Here is a 23,617-nt window from a genome sequence, read left to right on the forward strand (position 1 = left end):
GGGGTCATCCTTGACCTAGGTCAAGGTTGAGGTCAACCTTGACCCTTTAGGTTGTCCTTGATCTAGAAGGTTAAAGTCCTCATTTTCATAGATAAAATTGTCAAAAATAGGCTAGAAATAGATAGAGAAAAGTAGAACATGGGAAACATAGCCATATACATATAAAGACCTATTCAAGGTGCTTGACATGACCCCAGAGCACTTACTTGGAGGGCTAAATGCTCTTAACATGGAAGTGCTTCCATTTTAAGATGATACATTAAGCAAGAGTATGGACTCGATGTAAACTCTTGGTAAAGTAGATCATAATAAAAAGATAATCTTATTAAAAACAAAGGGACAAAGGGATCCTCAAGTCCCTATAGAATCAAGTCTTCATCAACTCCAAGATCACAATAAGAGAGACATCTCTAGAAAAGAAAGAAAGAGTGTGATCATCTCGGCCAATGAAAACTTATGTCTCATTGTGAACTACACAAGGAAACTGTGCAATTGGAAAGATGAAATTGAATTGCCTAGTGAATGTGGCTACTCACTAGTCAACTCATCAAGGATTCACTCTTAAGAATATTCTATTTTGTAAAAGTAAAATGAAAAAGCAAAAGAGGTCCAATCTTAAGGACACCTTTGAACTTGAGGGATCAAAAATATTTGAAACTGGAGGGATCAAGAGATCCTAAAATATAAATTCATGCTTTAAGGATTAGTCACTACTCCAAAAAGGGAGAAAAGCTATCTTGAGAAATAAAATATGTGCATTGAAAAGTGGGTGTGTGCAATAGGTGAGTAGAGCATATTCCCCCACAAGTCATTACTAACACTTTAACATGAGCAATAGCTTTAACATAAACATAAATAACTCCATTGATTACGTTTCCACTATGAGATGCCCCCAGACAAAGACAAATAAAGGGAAATACCACATAAACATTGATGCATGATTCTTGTCCTTGTTGAGGTGGAAGCTTGTGGTGAAGATGAAGATGGTTGTATATCTTTCTTTTGGCCTCAAAGTGTGGGACACACTTTTCTATCCACCAGGGGAGTTTGATGCAGGAGCATCTTGCATGGGAAAATTAAATTAAAAATTTATTAAAAAATAAAAATAAAAAAAATTGTGGAGGAGAGAGAAAGTGACAAAAATAGAAGGAAAAATAATAAAAAAATAAAATAAGAGAAAAAGGAGAAAGGAAGAATAAAAAATGAATTTCTATTTTCAAGGTGCATAGGTGGCATAAATAGAAAAATAATAAAAATAGTTGTTATTCCATTAATCGAGGTGTGTAGGTGGCATCTTAAGAAGTTTGTGGAAAGTTCCTTAAATCATGCATTTAATATTTGTTGTGATCCATAAAGGAAATGTAATTTTCTAATTGGGCCACATGGTGGTGCTTAGTTGTATTTAGGTGGAAATTATAGAAAGTTGTAGATATTGTAGAAGGTTGTAGGTGAAATTCTAGAAGGTTGTGGATATTCTAGAATGTTGTGGATAAATCATGCATTGGGTGGTGAGTGCCTATTTAAGGAAGGCTTATGTTCATTTGTAATCAAGCTCTTTGAATGTAATCTCTTGTAAGGAAGTTCGAGAAGTAGAAGTTGGGGAAGTAGAAGCTCTTCAAGTATAACCTCTTGAAGGATAGGCTCTTCTTGTAGAAGCTCTTAGTGAGCAATCTCTCTTATATTGTAAGAATTTGGAGTCCTTTCATTTGGAGAATATTGTAATGAATTTCAAGTATTAATGGATGCTTTATGAAGTATTTTGTCATCTCTTTGTCTCCATATTGTTGTGATCTTGGTTGTGAGTTGGTACGAGTGGTGTGGCCATTTATCAAACATATAGAGAACACATATGGGATCTACCTACTATGGGGTTAGTATGACATCATCCCCCAAAGAAAGTAGAACTACAATCACAAAGGAGGACAAATCACATAAGAGATATGAAGAATAGTCTTTTTAGACCATGACCTAGAGACCAAAAAGAATTAGTGCTACTGAGTCACAAATTCAAGCAAATTACACAAGGAAATATGTACGGACAATAACACAGGTACAACATAACATGAAACAACATATAGAAGAATAAAGATACATATAGAGGAATAATACAACAAGTTTGATTCCTTTATCACCTTGTACCAACATAGCAACAAGGATTTTATAAAAGAATCAAACAACATTTAGCAAACACATCATGGAAAAAGAACAATACAACAACCAAACACATAGAGGCTACCATGAAGGACTATCCAACCAAGCACACCACCTACTCTCCCTATCTTGTTGTATATCATTTAGGGAAGGTGGGTAATTTGTAAAAGGGACTATGTCCAACATAGTAAGAATGATAATTAGTTCTAAACAAGGATTCTCTTGAGAATCACATTGTTCAATACTAGGTGTAAGTGTCAATTATGATAAAAGCATGTTAGGCAAATCAATGTCAATGTTAATAGTTTCATATCCATCATTAACATCATCAATATTAGAAAGAGTGTCTTCTTCATCTAAATTAATCAAAATATGATATAAGATATGAATGAAATCTTTAGAATCATGCATCTTAACATCATTATTAACACCAACTTCTTCTAACACATAATCCATAGTTGTATCCAAACAAGATAAATATTTTTGAAGAACAAAATTACAAGCTTTAGCTTGAGCACGACACTTCTTATGAGGTTCATTAGTAGATCAATTATGTTTTCTCTTTCTTGAAATATTTTAAGAACTAGGAGGAACAATTACTGGATCCTTCACAAGTTTGATATGAGGATTAATAGGATTATCAATAGATTGAAAAGAAACAAGAGGAGATTAATTAACAAATGTAGAAGCCATAAAGAAGGGAGGTATGGAAGGTGCAGGAGAAAGACCACGATTAAGATCCATGGGAGGTAAACTTAACTCGAGAACCTTACAATGCTTATAAGATTGATATGAATAGAAAAGATGATCAGGTCGAGAAGGACATGAACTAGGTAATGAAGGCCAAAAGAAGTCAATGGTAGCACAATCCCTAGGCCTAGAAGTATGATATAAAATAGAACCATCTTTACTTCTTCATCATGAATAAATTTAATACATTTATGAATAGGTCAAGCAACAACATGCATGGAATTTAACCATGAAAACCAAGCTTAACTTGAATGTGATCATAAGTAGGAACAACAACGAAGGTAGTGTTCACAATTTTTCCACAAAGTTCAACTGATTAATCAATAGAACTAGATGATGGATAAAGAAAACCATTACATGTTTAAATCCACACATCTGATGTATTATAAAAATTGCATTACAACCTTTTCATTAAAAGATTTTCTTCAGTAATAACATTGACTAAGGATGTAGGATCAACAAGACAACCACAAGTAGGTATCTAAGAAATCCTAGCATAAATATAAAGGGGACCATCGAGAGCTTTAATAGTCTCAAAATCATCGAAGGTAATTGCAGACACTTAAAATTGTCCTAAACACTATATTAGTTGATTTAATGTCTCCCTTGATACTATAATTAATTAATTATTAGTTAATTACATTTGTCATGTTCCTCTACTTATTTAATTAAATAGATTCACCTTCCTAATGTATTAAATTAATGCATAATGCTCCATAAATCCCTTTTTAAATAAACCCCAATTTATTTAATTCCCTTCACTTTATTAAATTCTTTAATTCTGGGATTAAGTTAAATCCTATTTAAGTTAATCCTAATCCCATCCTAAAACCTAGCCTACACCCATCACTCTCATCCTTCTAAGCCTACCCATTAATTAATCTCATTTACCTAATCCTAAACATTTTTGTAAACACATCTTAGTCCCCAAGTATTTGCACACATTCTCACACACTTGTCCCTTTTTCCTTTTTCCAAGGTTTCTCACACATGTGTGAGAAAACCTTGAGCCATCACTTTCACTAAAAAGGCTTATGTTGACCTTTGCATGGCTTGTCCCCTTAAACCACGTGTCTCCCTTGTGGCACCTATGTGGATGCCACATAGATGCCACCTCCCCAAGGCCTCTCTCTAATCTATAAATAGAGCCCTTGTCTTAAGCATTTCACATCTCGCTCATTTGCATTATTATCATACTAGTTTGTGCTAGATTTTTCTAGTTATTTTAGAGACTCTCAAATAGGGTTGCTTCCATAGCCATTGTTTGAATGAATTGTTCATTTATCTTGGCTTAGTTTCATTTGTCATCTTTCATTTTGTGATTCAAATATTTGTGTTTGGGAGAGCACATTCACATCCCACAATCTAAAGCACACCAATAAGGCCTCTTATGGGTGCCCTTGTTGAGCTGCTTTGAGGTTGTGTTGGGAATCTTGTTTATTAGTTGTATTAGTATTAAAAAACAATGTTAGTTAGTAGTTGTCTTGATTTTGAAATTGTTATATGTACATGATACTAATGTTTTATTATTTATGCACACTCCCAATAGAGAAGGTTTTCACGTCTACAATAATCAAAAGTTCTCGAGGTCTTTTATTCTTAGGTTGTTGTCAAGGTTTAGGTTGAGGATTCAATTTAGGCTTATGTTTCAGTTGAGGTTGAGCTAAAAATTGAGATTGAAGCTAAGGTTTAGGTGGAGATATAGATTGGAAAACATGCTCCACTTGATTAACAAAATGATTAAGATCATCCGTCTTTAAATCATACACAATATCCATAGAAGATGGCTGAGCAATAGTATTAGTATCATGTGTAGGTAAAGGATTCATATAGATTTTCATATTTTTATTAGGAGGAGAAACATACTTATTCATACTACCATCAAAATTATCAATAGATAAAGCATTGGAGTCAATTAAATCTTGAATCTTATGTTTTAAAGAATAACATTTCTTAGTATCATGATGGTTTTGACGATGATATTGGCAAAAAGGTTTAGAATTAAAATATTTAGATGCGATTGTAGTAGGTAAAAGAGGTTGAATAGGAGGTAGAGTATTCATATTAGCAGTTACAAACCTATTCATGATATAATTAAAAAAATTGGAAAGAGGAGTAAACATACGATTTAATAAAAAAGAAGTGGATGCAGAAGTGGCATTATGAGATGATGCAACAACTTGATCAACAATTGCATTTTCTTGTTTATTTATCTTTACATAGTTGTTAAATTTTTTAACTTTATTTTGATTAGGAGTAGAATCACTTTTATCAACATGAATAGGAGCCATTGGAGTGTTGATCTCAAATTGACTCAGTTGTAATTGATAATGATGAAGTGCTAAACAAAGTTTTTTAAAAGAAGTAAATTCAGTAAGAAAAATCTTATCTCTAATATCCTTTTACAAATTTGAAATAAACATACATTGAATATCAATAACAAGAAAAGGATTGGAAATTTGAGCATGTAAATGCTTAAATCTACTAATAAATTCAGTCAATTTTTTCTTAGAACTTTGTTTACAATCCATCAAATAAGTCAAAGATACTTGCGGGCCAATGTTGTTTTGAAATTGTTGAATAAAAGCATTGGCAAGTTGTGGAAATGAATTAATAGAATAAGGAGTCAAGGAACAAAACCATTGTAAGGCCTTGCCATGAAAATTTCAAGTAAACAACTTGGCTAAAATCCTATGATCATGAGCATAATCACTACAAAGGATTTGAAATGTTTTAACATGATGAACATGGTCTCCCTTACCATTGTAATTCTCAAGAGGAGGTATAATGGCTTGCTGAGGAATGAGAGTATGAATGATATCTCGAGACAAAGGACTTCCTTCAGAAGTAGGAATACTAAACTTGTTTTGAGTTAAGGCAGCAAGTTATTGTTGTAAGGATGACACATTTTGAGCCAAACTGATAATTTTTGAATCATTAGAATAAATAGGAGAATTGGAAACATTAGAAACACTAGGTAAAGTGTGTGAAGCTACATGAATGAAAGATACAATTGAAGGAACACTAGGAACTACAATTGGTAGAGGATTAGAATAAGTAAAAGGAACATTATGATAACAAGTTTGTGATATAGGAAGGGACATAGGAGGAACACTCATAGAGGGAACTGTTGTAGTCACCAAAGAAGGACTATAGGTAGGAACGCTAGGTAAAGGAACAAAAGAAGGTTCTACACTAGTGACAAGAGGAAAAAACCCTAAATCTTGGGCTAAAGGTTTAACATTTGAATGCACATGGTGATAATACCATGCAAAAGGTTAACACCTTGATCACTATCACAAAGAACTTTCTTAAGAGCCTCTATAGCTTGAATAAAATCTTGATTATGGTTTTTTTGAATAAGCTAGTTACCCATTTTATCAAGTTCAGCTTAAAGTTTTTGGACTTGTTTAGGAGGAACTCTTAAAGCATCATCCTCATGAGGATGAGTGAGAAGAGTTTTGCTCCATAATAGGATTAGAATTAGGAAGACTCAAATTCTCATCAGGGATCCTAAGAAAAGGAGAAGAAGAATCAGGCTCAAAGATAACCATAAGTCTACATCTTTGTCTAATTAGAGGATTAGAAGTAGGACTAGAAGTAATAAAGCTCATACACCAATGCAATGCAAATGAACTAAAATAAGTAAACATAAAGTATGAATATTTTTGTATTTTGGAAGAGATTTTGCAATTTTTTTTGTATTTTTTAATTTTAAAATGCAAGAGCATAAACTAAATCTAATCTTAATGCAAGAAAATACCTAACAAATATGAAATGAATTGTAACACCACAAAACACTATAGGACATCTAATTCCAAAAAAGAAAAGAGGGTAAGCATGTTAGGTTCACCAAAATGAATAAGATGAAAAATGTGTTCACCTAAATCAATAGAGGAAAATATAGATGATAGAAAGAAATGTGATGTGAGGGGAATACATGACCTATTCTTAACCCAAATTCCCAAAAGGAATGATCCAAACTGATCAATCGCAAGGAAGTGATCAATGCACAAATGAATCAAACAATGGAGAATATGAAGAAAGGAGGAAATCCTATAATCTACTATAGAAAGTATACATTTGAAATTTTAAATAAATAGAAGACAAATACTAACCTCAAAGTAGAGTGAATCTAGAAAATGATAATTTCTAATGTCTATGCACAGTGTTGGGGAATTTCGCAACCTGCTCCTAACTAGAAATGTCAAGACGGAGAAAACCCAATTTTTTTTGTTCCTTTTGAAGATAGGCGAAACTGTTGGAAATCTAATTGAAAAGATCATTGTAAGAAGAGGATTGGCTGGAAAAGAGGGAGATTGTTGTTAAAAGAATGTTTTCAATCATTGTTTTGTCATTGATGTCAAACCTTCTATTTGTAGGAATGATAATTGCTTATAAGATCTAAGTACTATCACTTAGTTGATTGATGAAGAGGATTTAATCAACAAGATGTAACACGAGCACCTAAGGGAAAGGTTGAGTTATGGTTTTGTAATGAAGTGCAAGGATCAGTTAAGACATTAGTTAAATAATGTATTGATGACATACTTGAAAATACAGAGGTTGGTCACACTTAGAAACTTTGGAAGAATAAGTTGAAACAAGGTTGACTGCAAAGCTTAAATTAAGTTCATCAGTAAGTGCCAAGCAAGCTAGTTTAAGCTGAGAAAATTTTCAATTGAAGCTGAGCAGAAGCAAAATCTAGTGTGTGCCAAGTAAACTTAGGGTGCCAAGTGAAGTTCAAGTGCCGAGTGATATAGAAGGAGTCGAGCAAATATAAAACTTAGTGGATGCCGAGTGAATTCATAGTAGGTGCTGAGCATCAATAAAACACAGTTGATGCAGAGTAACATAGTATGTGCTGAGCACCAGAATTTCAATAGCGCCAAGCTGCTGCATTATTAGAAATGTCAAAGATTCACCAAATCTGAGCTGATAAAGTTATTACCTTGAATTTTATGAACTATTTGGAGGATAAGGATGATGAGCCAGTGGCATAGAATTTTATGCAAACCATTTTTGAGCGAATTCAAGAGGATTCTTCATGATGTTTCTAGAAGAAATAAAATATGGGTTAAATTCAATGAATCCTACCTAATCCATATGAATTGAAATTAAAGGAGGGAAAAATTGAGTAGGAAAAGAAATTCCAGACTTCTATTTAAGGAGTCATAGACCAAGAAGCAAGAGCTGCTGGAGTACCAAATTGTGAAGTGGTTGAAGGGTGTCAAAGAGAAGGCATCTAGGAGAAGGAAGAACAAAGCACTGAGACTCTACTTCGAAAAGTGGTAAGAAAGAGAGGATTGCACTGGTAAATTGAGCATGGAGACTCAAGGAGACTAAGCTTGAAAGGAGGGCAAGCTGTTAGAGTTGTAGAGTGTGAAAGCCAAGCAATGTTATGAGCTAAAGAGTGATTTGAAATCTGCAAGCTAAGTTGTATGCTATAATCAGGTCAAACCCCTTATTGTTACTCTCTAGCAATTGTATCAGTTAGGGTAAAAGAAAATCCTATGGACTTAGGTTGGTCTAATAGCCATTTGTAAATCCTTTAACAGGGTGACATTCCAAGTGAATGTTCTAAAGTCCTCTAACCAAGCCCGCTTCTAACAGGGTGGTTAAATCCTTTAACTAGGTCACATTTAACAATTTGTTGTAGCCTTTAACAGGGTAGGCCTTTCACAGGACATCACTTCAGAAGAGTGAGAATTGAGTAGCATGTGACTGGTGGTTTTTCTCAAATTGGGTTTTCATGTAAATCATTGTGTTATGTGTTGATCTTTTTCATGTATTAAGCTTGCATGTTGATATACATTAACTTGCTGAATAGAAAAGTTAAAGCTTGATGATTGAATAAGTTTGATGGGCACTCTTTACTTGATGAAAAGTTTGAATAGGACATTTGGACCTTGAATAGCTGATTCACCTCCCCCTCCTCTTAGTTATTCTAAAGCATTTCTGACACAAAATTGACCCAGATAGTGGGGCACAATCTTACCTTGGGACATAATTATGCCCCAAAAATTTGACCTTGACCTGTACAACTCTAACAAATTTTTTATTCTTGGATCCCGCAATTTTAATGAAAAGGGTATCCTAATTTGTACTTCAATTTTTTGTCCTGAACCTGTATCTACAAGAAAAAAGGTTTTGTTGTTTGGATGGGGGGTTTACCTTGGTCAAACCCTAGTTTGGAATCAACCTTGAAATATAATTAAAATTGCAAAATAAATAAACAAAGTAAATTGAACTATTCACCTTACTTATATTGAAATCCTTGTGGAGGATTCGAATCCTTGAATCCACAAGTATGAATGCTCCAAATGAATGTAGAAATGTATGAAGGATGTCTCAAATGAATGACATTAGATCTTCAACACCAATCTTGAATGCATCTTTGCATAGGAAGAGGCTTGGATGAATGTGGGTGGAGAAATCTTCAACAAGAGGGCTCCATAGAGATTGAATCCTTCAATGGCTAACAATGGACCTCCTTGAACTGGATCTTGAATGCTTGAATGCTTGATAATGGATTTTCACTTCATAGAATAATGGATGCAAAAGATAATCATTCAATGAAAAATGGATGCTCTCATGAAAAGTAGATAATAGATAGATGTCTAAATGAGGGAAGAAGGCTTCCTTATATAGAGATCTAGGGCAAAAACTTCTAGAGAAGGCTGATATTGGAGAATTAAATCCCAATTAACCTTAACCTCTAGAAACTGACCTAGATTAAATGAAATTTAAGAGTGTACCATTCTGAAACTCAAAACAATAGACCTAGAAGGGGTTAAATGAAACTTTCTGAAGCTCAATATCCTAAAACCTGTAAAAATTAAAAATTAGACCTGGGGTTAGGGATGAGGTCAACCCTGCCCTAGGTTAGGCTCAAGGTCATCCTTGACCTAGGTCAGGGTCAAGGTCAACCTTGATCCAAAAAGTCAAAGTCCTGAGTTTCATAGAGAAAATTGTTAGAAATAGGCTAGAAATAGAGAGAGAAAATTAGAACAGGGAAAAAATAGCCAGATCCATGCAAAGACCTATTCAAGGTGCTTGGCATGAACCTAGACCACTTAATCAGAGGACTAAAAAATCTTAAAATGGAAGTGCTTCCATCTTAAGAAAATACATTAATCCTAAAGCTGTTAGAGACTCAACGCATTGTCAACTCCAAGATCACAATAATAGAGACATATCTATAAAAGAGAAATAAAGAGTGTGATTATTTCACCTAACAAAAACTTATGTCTCATTGTGAACTACACAAGGAAACCACACAACTGGAAAGATGAAATTGAATTACCTAGTGAATGTGGCTACTTACTAGTCAACCCATCAAGGATTCACTCTAACAATATTCTATTCTCTAAGAGTAAAACTAAAAATTAAAAGAGATCCAATCTTAAGGACACCTTCAACATTATGGGATCACAAATATTTGAAATTGGAGGGATCAAGAGATCCTAATATATAAATCCATGCTTTAAGCATTAGTCACTACTCCAAAAAGGTAGAAAAGGTATCTTGAGAAATAAAATATGTGCATTGAAAAGTGCATGTGTGCAATAGGTGAGTAGAGAATATGCCGCCATGTTAAAGTCATTGCTAACAGTTTAACAGGAGCAACATCTTTAAAAAACATAAACAACTCCATTGATTACATTTCCACTACAAGATGTCCCTAGACAAAGACAAATCAAGGGAAATACCACATAAACATATAGAGAACATAGAAGGGATCTACCTACTGTGGGGTTAGTATGATCATAAGATAATATATATGATATTATTACAAATGAATTGACATCATTCCCCAAAGAAAGTACAACTACAATCACAAAGAAGGAAAGATAAAATAAGAGATATGAAGAAGAATCTTTTCAGACCATGACCTAGAGACCAAAAAGAATCAATGCCACCAAGTCGCAAATTCAAGAAAATTTCACAAGGAAACATGTGTGAACAATAGCACATGTACAACATAACATGAAACAACATATAGAAGAATAAATATATGTAGAAGAATAATAAAACAAGTTTCATTCCTTTATCACCTTGTACCAACATAGCAACAAGGACCGTATAAAAGAATCTAACAACATTTAGCAAACATATGATAGGAAAAGAACAATACAACAATGAAACACACAAAAAGCTACCATGAAGGACTAGCCAATAAAGCACACCGCCTACTCTTCCCATATCGTTGTATATCATTGATGGAAGGTGGGTAACTTGCAAAAGGTACTATATCCAACACATTAGGAATTATAGTTAGTTTCAAACAAGGATCCTCTTGAGAATCACAATGTTTGATACTAGGTGCAAGTGTCAATTGTGATGAAAGCATATTAGGTAAATCAATGTTAATGCCAATAGTTTCATATTCATCATTAACATCATCAATATCACCAAGAGTATCTTCTTTATCTAGATTAATCAAAATAGGATCTAAGATATGAATGAAATTCCCAAAATCATGCATCTTAACATCATTATTAACAACATTTTCTTCTAACACATCATGCATAGTTGTATCCAAAGAAGATAGATTTTTGAAGAACATAATTATGAGCTTTAGCTTGAGTACAAAACTTTTGATGATGTTCATTAGTAGATCAATTACATTTTGTCTTGCATGAAATATGTTGAGAACTAGGAGGAACAATTACTAGATCATTCACAAGTTTGATAGGAGGATTAATAGGATTATCAATAGACTAACAAGCAACATGAGGAACTTGATTAATGGATGTAGAAGCCATAGATAAAGGAGGTATGGAAGCTATAGGAAAAAGACCATGATTAAGATCCATAGGAGGTAAACTTAACTCTAGAATCTTATGATGCTTATAGGCTTGATATGAATGGAAAACATGATCAGGTCAAAAAGGACATGAATTAATTAATGAAGGCCAAAAGAATTCAATGGTAGCACAATCCTTGGGCCTAGATGTATGATATAAACTATGACTAACTATGTTCACTTCTGCATCATGAGTAAATTTAAGAAATTTATGAATTGGTGAAGCAACATCATGCATGGTATATAACCATGGAAAACTAAGATTAACTTGAAAGTGATAAGAAGTAGGAATAACAACAAAGGTAGTGTTCACAATTTTTCCACAAAGTTCAACTCGTAAATCAATAAAACCAAATGATGGATAAAGAAAACCATTAAAAGTTTGAATCAACACATCTGATGTATTATAAAATTCACGTTGCAATATTTTGATTTTTTTTTCTTCATTAATAACATTGACTAAGGATGTAGGATCAACAAGACAACCATGAGTAGGTATCTGAGAAATCCTAGCATAAATATAAAGGGGACCATCGAGAGATTTAATAGTCTCAAAAGTAATCAAGAGTTCCCGAGGTCTTTTATTCTTAGGTTGTTGTTGAGGTTTAGGTTGAGGCTTCAATTTAGGCTCAGGTTTCAGTTGAGGTTGAGTTGAAACTTGAGATTAAAGCTGAGGTTGAGGTGAAGATATAGATTGAACAACATGCCCCACTTGATCAACAACATGATTAAGTTCATCCATCTTTGAATCATACATAATATCCATAGAAGATGGCTAAGCAATAGTATTAGTATCGTGTGTAGGTAAGGATTCATATAGATTTGTAGATTTTTATTAGGAGGAGAAACAAACTTATTCCTACTACCATCAAAATTGTCAATAGATAAAGTGTTAGAGTCAATTATTCTTGAACCTTATGTTTTAAAGAATAATATTTCTTAGTATCATGGTCATTTTGATGATGATATTGACAAAGAGCTTTAGAATCAAAAGATTTAGATGCCATATTAGTAGGTAAAAGAGTTCAAAGAGGAGGTAAAGTTATCATATTAGCAGTAAATAACCTATTCATAATAGAATGTAAAGATTCAAAAAGAGGAGTAAACATATAATTTAATAAAAAAAATAGTGGATGTAGAAGTGACATTGTGAGATGCAACAACTTGATCAATAACTGTATTTGCTTGTTTTTTTATCTTGACATATTTGTTAAATTTTTGAAATTTATTTGGATTAGGAGAAAAACTACTTTTATCAATAGGAATAGGAGCCATTGGAGTGCTCCTCTCAAATTGATTCACTTGTAATTGATAATGATGAAGTGTTGCACAAAGTTGTTGAAAAGAAGTAAATTTAGTAACCTGAACCTTATCTCTAATATCCTTTTGCAAATTTGAAATAAACATATGTTGAATATCAATACCAAGATCATGATAGGAAATCAGAGACCCAAGATGCTCTTGCATCAGATACCTTGGATTAATAAAAAACTAATATCCACATCAAGTATAACTAATATTCTGACCTAAATCATAAAGATTCAACTCAGCTTGTGTAATCCACAAACTAACTTTAATTGGTTTGTCTTTCCACTAAACTAGGTATTCCATGTAGTCTTTTTCTCTCATGCTTTTAATTATTCAGATACTCGAGATCTTCTTAATGCTATCTATTTTCTTTTTAGAATAATCCAAGTTACCTTTCAACTTATCATATGATTAAAAATACTTAAAGATATATGCAATTTTGAATATAGGCAAAATATCCATGTCTTTTGGTAATTCAACTTCAAAGGCATTTCCACTATCAAACTTCCTTAGAATCTTACAAGGACCAAATTTCTTCATCTTCACCTTATTGAAGGTACCAACTAGAAGTCTATTTTTCTTCAAGTGAATCATTATCTCATCACCAAATTCAAAAGATTTATGAATCCTCCTCATATCTGCTCTCTGTTTGTATTTTGGATTATCGTCTTCCAGGTTCCTTTTAACTTCCCCATGTAAAGCCTTCATGAAATTTGTAAATTTTTCAACTTTAACACTTCTCTTTGTCTCAAGTTTTAGATTTCAAAATTTAGTAGTTTCTTTAGGATTTATTCCAATAAAAATCTTGAAAAAGGTGTCTTTTTTGTGCTCTTTTTTACAAAATTATTGTATGCAAAATCTACTTGTACCAGAATCAAGTCCCAACTAGTAGGCTTATCTCCAACCAAACATCTCAATAGGTTCCCAAACTTATATTCACAACTGTAGGTTCTCCATCTATTTGTGGATATAATATATAACTAAACTTCAACTTTGTATTCAACTTCTTCCAAAGTGTCCTCCAAAAATAACTAGTGAATCTAGTATATCTGTCTGAAATAATAGTTGTAGGAAATCCATGCAATCTCACCACTTCCTTAAAGAATAACTTAGTTGCATGTACAACATTAAACATCTTCTTAGAATGTATGAAGTGAGCCATTTTTGAGAATATGTCAACCGCCACCAAAATAGAATCATTACCCCTCCAAGTTTTAGGAAAACTAAGAACAAAATCCATATTGACATCTTTCCAAGGCTTGCTAGGTATGAAATGATGAATATAATCCTAGATTATAACTAGTCCCTTTTGTTGTTTGACAAATTCTATAACTTCTTATTAGTATCTCTTGTACATCATTATCTATCTATAGTCAAAAGTACCTATCTGAAATCAACTTCACTATCTTATCAATCTAAAAATGTCTAACAAGTCCACCACCATGCTTCTCTTTTATGATGTTTTCTCTCATGCATCATCTAGGTATGGACAAACCAATTCCCTTAAACAACATATCTTACTAATGAAATAATTAGTCCAATTATCTCCACCATATGTTCCTTACAAGTTCTCTAAGGTTCTACAAAATCAAGATTAGTTTCATACAAATACTTCAAATCATCAAAACCAAGTACCTCAATTCTCATTTCTGTCAACAAATTCTATCTTCAGCTCAAAGCATCAACAACCTTGTTTAATTGTCCACTCTTATGTTTCAAGGAAAAGGAAAATTTTCACAAAAACTCAACCCACTTCATATGTCTCTGATTCAACTTATTTGAATTCCCAATTACTTCAAAGCTTTATGGTTAGTATGTAATACAAAATCATTATGCATCAAATAATTTCTCCATTTCTTTAAAGCTTGCACAATAGCATAAAATTATTCATCATAAACTATATATTTTCTCTTAGCATCTTTCAATTTTTCACTAAAGAAAGCTACAAGTCTTCCTTCTTGACTCAAAACAACCCCAATGACACTTCCACTAGCATCACATTCTACTTGAAAAACTTTAATGATATCAGGTAAAACAAATGTAGTTAATTATGCAATCTTTTGTTTTAATGTTTCAGAACTCTTTTGTGCTCCATGTGTCCAATTGAAATCCTTTTTGATCTCCTCTCATAGTCTTAGTCATAACATTATAAATATAATTGAAATTTATGATGATCTTCATATGAAAATTTTCCAATCCATGTTTGAGTAATGTTTAAATATCATTATTAATTGCAAGTTGAACAAGGCACTATATAGAATAAAGAAAGCACCAAGAGTATGGTATGAAAGGTTATATTCTTATTTTCTTTAATTTTGGATTTGCTAGAATAGGTGAGAACAATAATATGTATTTGAAGAGTGAATACGAAAATATGGTGTTGATTGTTGAAATATTTGTGGATGATATTATGTTTGGAGGAAATTATTTTCCATGTAAATCATTTGCTGATCAAATGAGTAAAGAAATAGAGATTTCAATGTTTGGTGAGATCAAATTTTTCATTTTCTTACGAGTTCATCAAACAAAGAATAGTATATATGTGACTCAATCTAAGTATATAAAGGAAATCTTGAAAATATTTAGAATGGATGAGTCAACACTAGTTGGCATACCTGTAGTGATTAGAGTGAAATTATCAAATGAAGATACTACTACTGAGATAAATAAAACACAATACAGATCAATGATTCATGCACTTCAATATGGTGTGCATAGTAGATTAGATATTGCACATGCAGTTGGAATTATTGTTAAGATTTTCATCTAATCCTAAGGAACACACATGATTGTTGTGAAGAGGATATTAAGGGGGCTGGAGATTTTGGATTATGATATAGACAAGATGGTTTCTTTTCTCTTGAAGTCTATATTGATGTTGATTGGGTTGGTAATGTTGAAGATAGAGATATCACAAGTGGTGGAGCTTTATTTTTAGGAGTAAGACTAATAACATAATTGAGCAAGAAATAGAGCTACATTTCACAATCTATTGCTAAAGTGGAGTATATTTCTACTGCAATTAATTTTCTAATACTGCTTGGATTAAGCAACAGTTGGAAGGGATACAAGAGGAGATAACTAAGCTTGTTACTAGTTATCGTGATAGCACTAGTGCAATATATATCAAAGAATCTGGTTATGCATGCAAAGACAAATCATATATCAATCAAGTATTACTACTTGAGGGAGAAAATACTAGAGAAACAAGTAAGGCTTGAATATGTGAAGTCTAATGAGAAAATTGCAGACATATTTGCTAAGCCATTACCTAAGGATACTTTTGAGTATCTAAGAGGTAAATTAGGGGTCCTTCCCCTATCCAAAATTTACTAAGTGAATATTCATGTTGCATCAATTTGTGGATAAACATAAATATCTTTTTGGATTTGATGCAAGAGTTCACTCTTTAGGGATTTTTTCCTGAAGTTGTGAAAATAATTGTAATAAAACTAATGTAAACAATACATACAAGGTACAAGGTATAACTACAAGGTTTCATAAGTTTCACATTGGAACATCTAGTTACCTTTAGCATTGTTGTCAAAGGATGAGAGAACAACCAAAGAGAGTGAATAACTAAAAAATTATTGGGTGTTGTTTCCAAATGGAGAGAATCTGTAAGGAGAATAAATAAGTAAAAGAAGAAAAATAATAAAGAAGGAGAATATACCAATGAGTGATACATCATGGAAGAGAATAAAAATTTAGGATGAAATATCAAAGGGGAGTTGATATAGAAGAATGAAGATGTTGTTTAACATAAAGAGAACATGTCATGAGGGGGAGAAATGTTGAAGATTGATGCTATAGAAGATACATATTGGATACATTTGATGATGAAATATGTTGCAAAGAACTTGAATGAAGTCCAAGAGATGATCAATTATATTGTTAATGAATATTTTTGATTATCTTATAATGTCTTGTAATTCACAATCATATGTTTATGTGTTGCCATTAATACCAAAAGGAGAGATTGTTAGCCCCAACTAATGACATAGCTATGAATGCTATGAATGTAAGTGAAAGAGTCAAATCGGTTGTTTTGCTATTATTGATGTCAAAGTCTTAGTTGGTAGGCATTATTCTAATTCAATAGAGCGTCATATCATTTGATTGATGAAGAGGATTTGAAGAAAGTATGTTGATGAAAGAGTAGATAAGTATGGTATTCAATGGTTACTTATATGAGTTGGATAGTGATAATGTAATATTGGTTTGATTTTTTAACAAGAATCTTATCATGTAATGTAATTATGGAGTCTATGTATTCACTAAACTATACAAGCTACAACAAGTAATAAGGTGAAAGTAGGACAATATTAATTGAGTGTTTGGTGGAGAGGAAGTTAAAGTTCAGTGTTGAATATTCAACATTAACTGAATGATGTATTACCCAACTGAAATGTAATGTTCACAGAGTATGAGTTGAAAGATCAAGTTAAGAATGATGAGATCTAAGGATGACTTATGATGAAAATAAAGAATGTCTAAGAAGCTTGAAGGTAAAAGTCAAAGTTTGTTACAAGATCTACAATTGGAAAAATGTAATGAATATTTGATGATGGAGATTTAAGAAAGATTGATGTAGGAGCATTTGAAGTCTTTACTATTTATCCTAATAGTTTGATGCAGGGGGATCCTTGGTTTCTTAACTTTCCTACTCTTTTTAGGTTATGGTTGCCAACTGATAGTTTTGACCAAGTGTCTTCAATTATTGAGTTGCTTGGTAATCTGTTTGTCAAGTTAGAGTGTTTGTAGATTTCATGTGATTGCCAAGTTGCCAGTTTTGATTAAGTTGTAGATGATGTTCAATTCCTTGTTGGTGTGCCAAGTTGTTGTTGGTGTTGAGTTTAGTATGATCCGAGTCTCTTTGGTGACTGATTTCTTTGTATGCTGAGTAAGTTGGTGATTCTTCTGATGGTCGATCGTGTCTTGGTCCTTCTTTGGCTGAGTTTTCCATGTTTGGTTCTAGTTGAAGCCAACCTTTGCATGTAATTTTGTGATAGGTATTTAATATTTATTGTGAGATTACTTGTGGTTTGGTTATGCATTTAATGTAAGGGTTTATTTAGTTAAAAATTTGTAACAGACCAAATTATGACCATGTATGTATTTAAGGGGGTCTTGGGTAGAGTCTTAGGAGGATTATTGGATGAGGGAGATGTAGTAGGAGTCATAGCATGGAGAAGCTTAGAGGTACAAGTTCACAGTTGAGTCTAGAGACCTATTCTTCTTTTAAAGATGTATTCTTCTTTGTAATGGATGTAACTCGGAAGGCTGTACAATTGAACATGTTGGATGTAAAATTCTTGATTTAAATATATGAAATATTATCTCTCTAGATCTAAATCCCATTACTCTTGTTCATTTTCCATTATGTGTTTGTTGGTTGGTTTCTGGATCACCTCATTTTGGGGTACATTCAGATTCCCACTGCATCAAAGATAAGGATGAACACCAAGTTCAATGCAAGTTCTATTTTCTAAGTGACTAAATACATTGAATCTAAGATGTATTGATGTGGTTAAATGGAAAAACCTAAAAGAAAATGGAAGCAAAGAGTTCACTATTTAAGGAGATGCTCAAGATGGTTTTTGGTTGTTGATCGTTATTATTAAGTTGGTGATGTTAGAATTCTTTTAGAATAACTGGTGGGGGGGGGGGGGGGGGGGGGTGGTGGTGGTGAAGTAGTTATTCAAGGTCCAAATGTAACAATAAAACTTTTTCACTCAATTTAATGAACCCATTTAAACATCCATGCAGCCAAGCTAATCACTCAAACTTGCTTGTTATTGATAAATCAACATGTAGCAATAAAATATTAAAGATCAACACTCATAAAAAAATGATTTAACGTGGAAACCCAATTTGGGAAAAACCACCAGTAACATGCTACTCATTTTTAACTCTTCTAAAGTGACGCCCTATGAAAGGCCAACCCTGTTAAATGTGACCCTATTAAGAGATTTTAATCACCCTGTTAGAAGTGAGCCTAGTTAGAGAACTTTAGGGTGTTCACTTAGAATGCCACCCTGTTAAAGGATTTTTCTAATGAGTGTTAAGTCAACCTTAGTCCAAAGGATTTTCTCCTAACTGATACAATTGTTAGAGAGTAACAATAGAGTTTTTGATCTAATACAACTTACAACTTATTTTGTAGATTTTAGATCACAATTTAGTTCTCAATTCTACTTGGCTTTCAATCTCTGCAGTTTTGACAGCTTGTTCACTCTTCAAGCTTTTTTCTCCTTAAGTCTCTTGCTTGTTGTGCCAATACAGTCACTCCTATGGTCACTTGATGAAGTAGAGTCTTTGTATCCATTCTTCCTTGGCCTTTTCTAACCTTCTCAATGTCTTCTCTTTGACACCACACACTCTAACACTTTGCTTTGTGACCATACATTCCTTAAATAGGAAATTAGAATACTTTTCCCACTCAATTTTCTATCGTCCAAATTAGGGTTTAGATGGGTTAGGTAGGATACAATGTATCTACCCCTTATCTTTTTTCTTCTAGAGGCTTCTCCTAGAATCCATTTGAAATTGCCTAAAAATGGTTAACCTCAAATTTTGTACCACTAGATCATCATCATTATCTTCCACCTAGTTCACAAAATTCAAGATAACAAACTTGTCAGCTTAGATTTGGCTAATCTTTAACTTTTCTAATAATGCAGTAGCTCAGCATTATTAACCTTCTGATGCTCAACACATATTGTGTTGCTTGGTATCTATTGTGTTTTAACTCAGCATCAACTACAATTTACTAATCCTCGACACCTATTACATTTTTCTTGGCACTAATTATGTTACTTGACACACACTAGAATTTTCTTTTACTCAACACCAACTAATATTCTGCTTGGCATGAACTAATTTTTCTCAATACCCGCTATCAACTTTGGTCAAGCTTTGCAGATAGTCTTAGTACTACCTGTTCTTCTAAAGTTTCTAGGTGTAGTCAATCTTTGTATCTTTAAGTATATTATCAATACACCATTTCACCATTGTCTTAACTGATCCTTGAACTTCATTACATAATCATAACTCAACCTTTCCTCTAGGTGCTATTGTTACATCTTATTGATTAAATCCTCTTGATCAATCAACTAAGTAATAGTACTCGGATCTTATAAGTAAGTGTCTTTCTAGAAAATAACAAGTTTGACATTAGTGACAAAACAATGATTGAAACATATGTTCTTCTTCAACAATCTCCCTTTTTCAACAATGATCTTTTCAATCAGATTTCAACAATATCCCTCTTTGGCATTGATTGCAAACCTCAAACTGATCAACCAAGTCACGTAAATGATAAAATAGTTGTTTGACCAAACTTACTAGGTTAAAATAGTAAGGTAATGCCACAAAGAAAACTTGTATTCAAAATTGTTCCTTTCATCAACAGTGTCGAACTTCATATGACTCCCTTTGAAGTTCGTTTCTTATAGCTTCCTCTTACAAGGTAGATTAGGGTAATCATCTCCTTTTTAAAATACACTATCTCTTTTCTCCCTCTTTGATCTTTGATCTTGATTAGTTTTTGCTATCAAGGATAACTTTAAGAAACCCCTGCTGAAAAAAATGCCTAAAATGCTGGCGAATCCAATATTTTGTGGGCAAAATTTTTTTAATGTTGAGGGCAATTTTTTTATTCCATATAGGGAAATAAAATATTATATGTTGGCAATTTTTTTCTTGCCCTAGCAAAAATCATTTTAAATGTGGCGAATTAATGTTTTTTTGGTTAACAGATAAATAAATGATTGCTATTTTTTTCCTTGCCAAAAATGAATTAATAATGTCAGAGGCAAATTACTTGTTTTGTAAGAAAATGAATAATAATGGTCTTGGCTAATCTTCAGTGGTAAACTAAAAAATTGTTTAATCTAAAAGCGAAATTTGCACATGTATTGGCTAGTGACTGTACTGACTGTTGAGTAGTCACTTGAAGTTTCAACTTCTATTCTGTCTTAGGTCTATTATTAATAATGTTGTAATGTTGTTACTTCAATGTCACTATTACCAAGTTAGCTATTGTCACTTTCGCATTGTTAATAGTAAATACAATAGTTTTATTGACTGTTGATTAATTAGAGATCAATGACAGAAGATGCATTTTGGGGCCACTCGCTTGAAAAGACCTAGAGTTGCATGAAATTCTTTGGAATGGAGACACATGGAAATCGTTATTCAATGTCAGGTACTATTGACTGATTGACATTAATGCCAGTACATTTCGATGTTTCACACACTTGAAAATTAATAGGAATACAAAAAATAAGATATGAAAGATCACAAATGCCAAAAAAATTAATACAGCTACCATTAAATAGCCTCTTCAATTTCTCTTTCATTATCATTTCTCATATTCTTCAATCTGAATTTGGTTTGCAGTTGCACTTTACAGAGTTTCTTGAATCTTAGTCATGGATATGCAAATTCACCTAAAATGTACTACAATGGCTCTGCAAAAGCCCTTTTTGGGCAGGATTCCTGATGATGTCCTTGCCATGGTTTGCAAGTCAGATGCCCAAAGTCCTTTTATCCACCATGCTTTATTCACGGTCCTCGGCCATGAATTCTTGAGAAATGACAAGAGGTACCGTGTTTCCACAGATATTACCTCCCGCTGGCTCATGTCTCTTCTCGACCTTGGAGGTAGTCAAATAGACATTTTGATATTTTTGCATAACATTTTTTAGGAAACATTTTTAGAAGATGATGTCAAAATTCTTGTATTGGCCAAGCAAGTACTAAGGCCATGCATTGGCATCCCTTTTGCATACATAGCAGACAAGTGTTGGGAGCAAGGCATAAGGAGCATTGTACAGAAGCATCCTTTTCTGCTTGACATGAATGAACGTTAATTGACTCACCATAGGAAGTGGGTACAGCTTGAAAGGGATTTTTTACGAAAGTGGTTTTTGTTGGATGATGTCAATGAGACTGACTTCACATGGCTGGATGAGTTTAGCGACATCATTTTTTCCAATAGATTCCTCGTGGAGGGACTTGAAGACCTTTTTGATTGAAGGCTTCAAACCCTAGATCCCTCAGCCCACTGATGCTTCTAGCCTCCCTGTCCCTTGGTTCCTTGTTCCTTGTTTCATGAATACTATTTCCTTAACTGTTGCCCTTTGGAAAAAAAATATTTTTAAGATATTTGTATTTTTTTTTGAATTGGGCATTGCCCTTTTTTGTAAACTACAAAATAGTAAAACTAGACTAATTTAATCAGCTATTTTGAATATCTATACTATGAATCAATATTATGTACATTGTACAGTCTAAAATATTATCAATGAAAACAATAGTTTCTAGCTTCTCAAATCATTGTTCTTGTTAGTCTATGACTTTCTTTTTGGCATCTCAATTCTCAATGCACTATTGAAATGTTAGTCTGTGACTTTGTTAAAAATAATTTATTGTTAATAGTTATAAAGTTTTCAGTTAGAACTTAGAATTTAGAAACGAAAAAAAGGTTTCAACAATCTCTTTATGGTTTCGTATAATATATTTGATTAACAATTTATAGTAAAAAATTATTCAATTGAAAACTATCCAATTAAAAGTTTTGTAATTTCTAAAAATCTTTTTCTTTAATCTGATTGGTTAAAACAAATGGAGTGATAAGAGCGGATTTCAAGAAAAATTAAAGATTATAACCTTAACAAATTTAAATATAATTTTGATAATTTATGTGTCAAATTTTTATTTCATACCTATCTTGTCACCTATTTCTAACTTTTTCCATTATGAAATCTTTTAAATGATGAAGAATAATTTATAAACAATTATCACAATTTTTAATAAATGTTAATAATTTATAGATAATTAAACTATATTACATTTTAATTTTGTAACTAAATAATAAATATGAACAAAAATATAGCATTTGTAATTATATTTTTTAATTATAATTATTTTATTTACATTAAACTATTGCCATTATTATTTCATATCTTTCACCAATTTTATTTTAAAAAATTTAATATATCTTCATTGAATTTTTCATATCATCTTTACAATAAAAAGTTTATGATAGAAAATAAAATCATTTCTATAATAAAAAAGAAAATCCTTTATTTATATTATATTAAAACTATTATAATAATAATTATAAATTATATATTATATATATAATATTTTATATAAATAATTGAATTAACATCATGATTTTGACATGCTCAAGCTTAAAAGTAAAATAATAATAATTAATAACAATTTCTTTAACAATATTTATTTGAACATTTCTCTCTATATTAATCAATATGCTGTGTAAATTCTTTTCAATGACCGTGACTTTATTTCGGGCCAATTTTTATAAGATTTAAGATAAAGTCTATTTTTACCCGAAACTGGGACATGTGTACTCGAAGATTCTACCTAAAATCCTGAGCATTGCATAAAAGAAAGATCAATGACTGGAGATGAATTTCGAGTCGATTTGAGAAATATTTTTTCATGTGCCTAGATTCATCCGAAATTGTGACACGTGTCCAGTCACTGAAAAACTCAATTAATATTATTAATAATTATGTTTATAAATAATTATCATAATTATCAATATATGTTAATTATTTATAGATA

Source organism: Cupressus sempervirens, chromosome 10 (assembly GCF_028749045.1).
Source record: "Cupressus sempervirens isolate cs-2001-9-10 chromosome 10, ASM2874904v1, whole genome shotgun sequence".
NCBI lineage: Eukaryota > Viridiplantae > Streptophyta > Pinopsida > Cupressales > Cupressaceae > Cupressus > Cupressus sempervirens.